Source organism: Suricata suricatta, chromosome 9 (genome assembly GCF_006229205.1).
Source record: "Suricata suricatta isolate VVHF042 chromosome 9, meerkat_22Aug2017_6uvM2_HiC, whole genome shotgun sequence".
Taxonomy (NCBI): Eukaryota; Metazoa; Chordata; class Mammalia; order Carnivora; family Herpestidae; genus Suricata; species Suricata suricatta.
The window spans coordinates 112,647,171-112,655,408 of record NC_043708.1 but is presented as its reverse complement, the minus strand read 5'-3'; the positions used below and the strand labels follow the sequence as shown (position 1 = coordinate 112,655,408).

General features: G+C 38.5%; 1 protein-coding gene across 3 annotated transcripts in view; it reads right to left on the bottom strand.

Annotated features, from left to right (window-relative positions):
* Window positions 1–8,238, bottom strand: part of SCAPER (S-phase cyclin A associated protein in the ER) — a 515,685-nt gene that overhangs the window by 275,380 nt on the left and 232,067 nt on the right. The window lies entirely within an intron of this gene.

The window sequence follows — 8,238 nt, the reverse complement described above, 5'->3', positions numbered from 1 at the left end:
TAGAAGAAGAGAAGCTGTCTTGGTGTGTTGGTGCTTGCTCTAGACATCTCATGTTGAGTTTATATGTTTATGTTGAAAATAAATGGTTTGAATGGGTCAGACAATAACACCATCATTTACCTACTGGTTTCCTTTCTTGCAGACCTGATTTGCCTGGTAACCAAATTACTAGTGACCAGTTAGCTAGATCATTCAGGGGAGTCAAATTAGCACAAAAGAAACATGTCACTTTTAAATGTACTTGTTAGTGGTAAAACAAGCATCTTCTAAAGTCTTCTGATGAGATGAGTTACAGAGAGAACGACATGGCAATCCTGAAGTTCTCCCGGTTGCTGCAGATGATCACGTGCTTTTGACATTATGTAGGGATTCTGTTTAATTTAACTGTTTTCTGCCTGCTTTGGAGACTGGCTGAGTACTTCAGTTTTTAGGGCTGGTTGGCTCTTAGAACCCTTTCAGAGCAATGCATGGAATATAACATAATAAGCTTCCCCACAACTAAAAATATGTGTGTGTGTGTGTGTTTAAACCAAACCTATGGTGGTGGGCACTTGAGGGGAAGAGCACTGGGTGTTGTATGGAAAACAATTTGACAATAAAATATTATGGAAAAAAAAAATAAAAAAATAAACCAAACCTAAAAAGCTGATAACAGCCGCTTAGAAGTCGTATTTATTTCAGAATCATTTGTAAACATGAGAATAACTTAAGTATGGGTCTCAGTTTAGCTTTTTTATAATTGCAGAATTATATTTATGCTGCTGTTGTATTAGAATAACTTTTAAATGTCATCTTGAAATAGAAATGTGTATTTTAAGTACTAATGCAAAGGTAAATGAAAAACACTTTTTAAATGTATGAAATTTATTTTTTTGGTAAGAATCATAAGTGTTAACAAATTACCTATAATTGAAGTGATTAGTGATTTATCAGCAAGGTGGTTTGGTCAGACATTATACACAAACTTTGGTATACTCTAGAGTGCTATCGCACTTGTAAAATTTTCTTGTCTAACCTGAATTCACATTCCATGGTAATAACATGGTAAATGTAGTGTTATTAAAGTAATTGAACACACACAAAAAAATAAAAAAATAAAAATGTTTTCTTTAATCATCAAGCATTTGGGGGATTTTCAGCATTCTAATCATGATTTCTTTTAAAATTCCACTGTGGTTCAATAATAGTCACTGTCTGATATCTATTCTTTTACATTTGTTAAGGTGTCTTTTGTGGCCCCAAATGTGACATACCATAGTGAATGCTCCACATGCGCTTTCATGCTTGCTTTCTGAAGAGAAGTTGGATGTTATTCTTATCTTTGCTCCACTGTTAAGATTGGCGCTTTCTCCCTTCTTTTAAGATTCTTTTTCTGTTTTTCTGAGTCTGAATATATGCCAATGTGTCATTTGGGTTTTTTGCAAGGATCATTGATCATGATTGGTGTTCTCTGAGTTTCCTGGATCTGTTGGTTTGGTGTCTGAAATTAATTTGGAGAAATTTTCAGTCATCACTGCTTCAGATATTGCTTCTGTTCCTTTTGCCCTACCTTCCCCTTCCTGTATTCTCATATACACGTTATGTGTTTTGTAGATGTCTCATAGTTCTTAGATATTATGTTTTGAGGGTTCTTTTTTCAGTCTTTTCTGTTGCTTTCAGTTTTGGAAGTTTTTTTTCTTTTTTACTATTTTTTAATTAACTATCTCAAACACCTAACACTCTTTTTAATTAAAATTTTTTAAGTTTAATTACTTTGAGAGAGAGAGTGAGTACAAGCAGGGAAGGAGGGGAGAGAGAGAGAGAGAGAGAGAGAGAATCCCAAGGAGGCTATATGCTGTCAGTAGAGAGCCCGATGAAGGGCTCAATATCACAAACTGTGAGATCATGACCTGAGCTGAAATCAAGAGTTAGGTGTGTAACCAACTGAGCCACCAAGACACCCTGAATTTTCATTTTTTATTTACATATAGTTGACATGCAATATTATGTTAGTTTCAGGTGTATTACATAGTGATTTCACCACTCTGTACATTGTGAGATGCTCACCATGTGTAGTTATCATCTGTCATCATAAAAAGTTATTACAATATTACTGACTTATTCCCTATGCTGTACTTTCCACCCTCAGGACTTATTTATTTTATAACTAGTAGTTTGTACTCATTCGTCCCCTTCACCTATTTCACTTATCTCCCCGCATGTCCCCTCTGGCAACCATCACTTTGTTCTCTGTATTTGTGAGTCTATTTCAGGAGTTTGGTGGAGGAGTTTCTTTTTCAATATCTCAAAGTTCAGAGATGCTTTCTTCACTCATGTCCAGTCTATTAATAAGCCCAGCAAAGGTACTTTTCCTTTCTACTGCAGTGTTTTTAACCTCTAGTATTTCTTTTTGAGTCTTTCTTAGAATTTCTATCTCTCTGCTTAAATTGTCCATGCATGCTGTCTACTTTATCAGAGCACTTAGCATATTTATCATATTGTTTTAAATTCCCAGTGTAATAATTACAATATTCCTAGTATATCTGAGTCTAATTCTGATGCTTTCTCTGTCTCTTCAAATCATATTTTACCTTTTGTAAGCCCTGTTGTTTTACTTGACAGCTCTATATGATATAGACAGGGTATAGGGAACTGTGATAAATAGGACTTTAGTAATATGGTAATAAGGTCTGCGAGGAGGAGAATATTCTCTATTCCTATTTTGAGGTCTGTCTTTTACTGTACCAGGGCCTGTTAACTTTAAACTTCACAAGTGTTTCTCAGGCTCTTTTTTTCCCTGAGGTGGACAGGGCTAAAGTGGGCTGGCAGGGGTATTTTCCTTCTCTCCCCCTTCCTTCAGGTGGAACATTAAAGGGAAGGTATTTTCCTTCCCTCAAGTCAATTAATCTCTGCTAAACCACCAGCATATTGGGCTCTGATGAAACAGTTTTGCCTGAGGGCAGGCATCTTGAACAACAGAACGCTCTCATGTATTTCAAAATGGTTCCTTATCCACTCCCCATGCTAGAAGTAGAAGCATGGCAGGATTTTCTGTGATATTCAATATAAGAATGTGGTCAAGCTCTCAGAGGTAAAACTTACAAAGTGTGGAGATATCTTGTAGTTTTGATTCTCAGACTTGTCCACGCTGAGCCTCTAGAGGTGAAGGTTTTCTTATCCCAGTACTGGTTCCTACAGAGGTTTCTGCTTATAGATCTCTGGTCTAGTAACCTGTGAGTCTCTGTACTTGCCTGTCTGTCTCTCCACTCTTAAGGACTGCAGTTTGCCCTGTTATTTCACTAGTTTTATAGATTTTAGGAAGGGTTGCTGATTTTTCAGTTTGTTCTGATTTTGACTTTTTGTTAGGATGGAGTGAGTGTTGACTTCCAAGTTGCTATGTACAGTGCCAGAAAGTATAATGGAGTACTGTATGCAACTTTACATTAATAAGTTCAACAACTTAGATCAAATGGTCAAACTACTTGAAAGACATAGATTACTAAAACTGATGGAAGAAATATGACTTCACTGGTAAATATTATCATTTGAATAAGAAAAAAATCCAATCATTTAGAAATCTCTTCCAAAATAGAAAAAATAGTTCTCAAACTCATTTAATGAGGCCAATATTCTCTTGATACAAAAATCAGATGAAGACATTGTAAGGTAGCTATAGATCAATATACATCCTAAGCATAGATGTAACGATTCTTTATAAAAACTAAGTTAAACCCAACAAAAAATAGAAAAGATAAGTACTATGGAAAGGGTGTTTATTCCAGGAATATAAGCTTGATTTAATATTTTAAAATATAAACAATAGAATATTAGTAAATGAAATTCAACAATACATTAAGAGAGTTATACCCCATGATTAAGTGAGATTTATTCCAAAGATGCAAGTATGGTTCAATTTTCCCAAATGAATCAACATAATACACTACAGTAAAAAAATGAAAATTTTGAATAATATCATTTTGATATATGCAGAAAAAACATTTGGTAAAACTCAACATCCATTTTTGATAAAAATTCTCAACAAAATGGGTATAGGGAGCATATACCTAAATATAAGAAACAGTATACATGACAAAATCAAAAGTTGCAAGCTTTTCTTCTAAGATCAGGAACATGACAAGCGTCATAGACTTTGAGCCTGGAGTTCTGGAGTTCTCTCTTGTCCAGTAAGAGAGCAGAGGCAGAACTGAATACAAGACAGGCTAATGTCCAGGAGTAGACAAGAGCCCCAAACAGGGGTTTTGTCTCTGTATTTATTGAACTCTCAAGGTTTTACATATGTGGTGAATGTGCAGTAAAAAAACAATAAAAATAGTGACCATTAATGTGTGTAAGAAGCAAAGGGTTTGGGGGACAAGTGGCATTAGAGGTTGAGATGAAAGGACAAATGATATATTGGCACCAGATGCCAGATGGGCAGTGTTTCTCTGTGGCCAAGTAGCTGATTATCTCCAAAGTTTAAGATTGCTGGAGCATGCTGCCTCAAGACTAACAAGGCACCCTTTTCATTAGCTAACTCTGGGACTTTCGCCCCATAGTGGCTTCCACTTTCATCTTGTGGAGGTGGCTGTCTTCCTTAAGCCTTGTTTTACTTAGTGACTGGCCTTGGGTGCTTTTGCCCAGGTGGCAACTTTCCACCTCTATGCTTTGTCTTACTTAATGACTGGCCTTGGGTGCTTTTGCCCTGTGGTGGCTTTCCACCTTAAGTCCTGTTAACCCATTGGTGCAAGTGTACAGAATTCTTAACCTTATTTCCCACAGACAAGGATGTCTACTCTCACAAATTTTATTCAGCATAGTATTTTAAGTACTAGCCAGAGAAGCTAGGCAAGAAAAAGAAATAAAAGGCATTTACATTGATAAGGAAGAAGTAAAATTGTCACCATTTGCAGATGACATGACACTATATAGCCCTAAAGACTCCACCAAAATACTGTAAGAATAAATGAATTCAGTAAAATTGCAGACTAAAAAATCAACATATAAAAAATTGATGGATTTCTGGAAATCTAAAAAATAATCCCAATTGAGGAGGGGCAAGATGGCAGTTCTAGAAGTAGCGAGTTCTGTAATTTTCGCCTGCCCACATCTATCAAACTGAGAGGAACTGAAGCCACAACACTCTGATCTGCAAGAGCGGGAGGAAAACACAGAGTCCACAAAGAAGTCAGCCTCATAGGTGCTTAGGTGAGTGAGTGTAAACTGAGGAAATAAAAATGGGCTGGGCCTGGAGGCGCTGAGGGGAGGAAGGCGACCCCCAACACAGAGTCATGAAGAGCTCGCAGAGCTGGGGAGAGTGCACAGAGCCACAGAGAGATGAAGGGAAGAGAAAGAGAGACCGAAAATGCTCATAGAGCTGTCTATAGAGAAGAGAAAAACATCAGCCCGGGACGGAGAGGGATACTATCATACTACCTATAACTGCTGGGCGTGAGGAGAGAAATCCATTCTCTTTAGCTGGCGCGTTTTCCTTGGGCTTGGCATGCTGATTCAAGGCAAAGCCAGGAGAAAACTGCTCCTCAACACTCCAATGTAATCCTGGCTAGGAATTCAATGCTGCAGGAATACATCTCATCTCAGGCTGTAGCATTAAAGGGCATGGACTAGGATTTGGAAACGAGGTGGGGCTTGAAAATACAACTTGGCTCAACTGCAGCACAGGAAGATAAGACCCAAAAGAGTGGCTTGCAACACTTGGTTCTAGACGGGATTGGGGCGCCGCCATTCTTCTCCCCAAAACTACCAGGGAGGGGCCTCAGAGAGCAGTCCCTTAGACCTACCTACCCAAACCACGCCCATCCATGCTAGAGAGCTGCCTTTTTGTTTTCTTCTCCTTTTCCCCCTTGGAGCCCAGGAAAGACCAACATTAATGCATTACAATGATTAGATCAATTCTTGCCATTCAGATATATTTTCCCTTATCTCATTCTTATCTCTCCCCTCCATTGGTTTTACACTTTTAGACTGTCCTTTGTCTTTTGTTTTGCTGACAACCCCCCCGTTTTTTTTACTTTATTAATTTTTATTTTTGAGACAGAGAGAGACAGTGCAAGCAGGGGAGGGTCAGAGAGAGAGGGAGACACAGAATCTGAAGAAGGCTCCAGGTTCTGAGCTAGCTGTCAGCACAGAGCCCGATGCGGGGCTCGAACCCATAAACCATGAGATCATGACCTGAGCCATCAGAAGCTCAAGTGACAGAGCCACCCAGGTGCCCTTTTTAAAAAATTTTTGTTTTACTTTTTTACTTTTTATTTTGGAGAGACAGAGAGAGACAGCGTGAGCAGAGGAGACACAGAATCTGAAGCAGGCTCCAGGCTCTGAGCTAGCTGTCAGCACAGAGCCTGCCTTTTTTTTTTCTTTTCATTTCTTTTCTTTTTTTTTTTCTTTCCCCTCTTGGTTTGCTTGTTTGATTTGTCTGTGTGCTTGCACGCTTTTGTTCCCTCTGTTTCTGTCTGTCTGTTTTCCTTTTCAGGGCTACCTCAAGAAACAAGCCAAAGTACACATGGTGGAGAGCCCCAAAAATCACTGAGTAGGGAAATAAAATAACTGAAGGCACAACAAGAGAAACCGAGAGAACAATTAAAAGAATACTTCCTGAATGGACAGGCCCTGGACAGTCAATGAGCGTCCTTTAATATAGCAATACTCATGCAGAGTGCATAATGAGCTTTTAAAACTGACAAGAGACAAAAAGCTAGCTAGCCAAAAGGAGGAAATGGAAGAACTCTCCTCTAAAGAAATTCCAGGAAGAAATCACAGCCACAGAACAGCTCAAAACAGATGTAAGCAACAAAACTGAGCAAGAATTTAGAATGAATATCAAAAAATTAATCGCTGGGCTTGAAAAAAGCATGGAAGTCATCAGAGAAGCTATTAATACAAAGACTAGGTGGGGCGCCTGGGTGGCTCAGTTGGTTAAGCGTCCTACTTCAGCTCAGGTCATGATCTCACACTCCATGAGTTCAAGCCCCGCCTTGGGCTCTGTGCTGACAGCTCAGAGCCTGGAGCCTGCCTCAGATTCTGGGTCTCCCTCTCTCTCTGCTCCTCCCCTACTCATCCTCTGTCTCTCTCACTCAAAAATAAATAAACATTAAGAAAAAATTTTTAAAAAGACTAGGGACCTTCAAAATAGCTGTGATGAGACAAAAAATTCTATAAATGAGGTGCATAATAAAATGGAGGTGGCCATAACATGCATTGAAGAGGCAGAGAAGAGAATAGGTGAATTAGAAGACACAGTTATTGAAAAAGAGGAAGCCAAAAAAAAAAAAAAAAAAAGAGAGAGAGAGAGAGAGAGAGAGAGAGAGAGAGAGAGAGAGAGAGAAATTGATACAGGACCACAAAAAAAGAATTTGAGAACTGAGTGATACAATCAAATGGAACAATATCCATATTATAGGAATTCCTGAAGAAGAAGAAAGAGAAAAAGGTCCTGAAGGGGTGCATGATCAAATTATAGCCAAGAATTTCCCCAATCCGGGGAAGGAAATAGACATTGAAATCCTAGAGGCACAGAGAAATCCCCGCAGATGTAACTTGAATCAACCTTTGGTACAACATGGCATAGTGAAACTGGCGAAATATAAGGATAGAGATTTCTGAAAGCAGCTAGGGACAAAAGGGCCCTCATATACAACGGGAAACCTATCAATCAGTGGTTACAGACCTATCTAACAAAACTTGGCAGGCCAGAAAGGAATGGCAGGAAATCTTCAATGTGATGAACAGAAAAAATATGCAGCCAATAATCCTTTATCCAGTGAGCCTATCATTCAAAATACAAGGAGCGATAAAGGTTTTCCCAAATAAACAAAAAATGAGAGAATTCATCACCACCAAATCAGCCATACAAGAAATCCTAGAGGGACTCTATGAGGGAAATGTTGCAAGGAACACAAGGTACCAGAGACACCACTACAAGCATGAACCCTACAGAGAACCTAATGATCCTAGATCCACATTTTTCAATAATAACACTGAATGTCCCAATCAAACAACACAGGGTAGCAGGATGGATAAAAAACCAAAATCTATCTACTTGCCATCTTTTAGACCTGAAGACACCTTCAGATTGAAAGTAAAGGAATGGAGAAGTATCTATCATGCAACTGATAGTCAAAAGAAAGCTGGAGTAGCCATACTTATATCAAAAAACCTGGACTTTAAAATAAAGGCAGGAATAAAAGGAGAAGAAGAACATTATATAATAATTACAGGGTCTCTCCATCAGGAAGAGCTAAA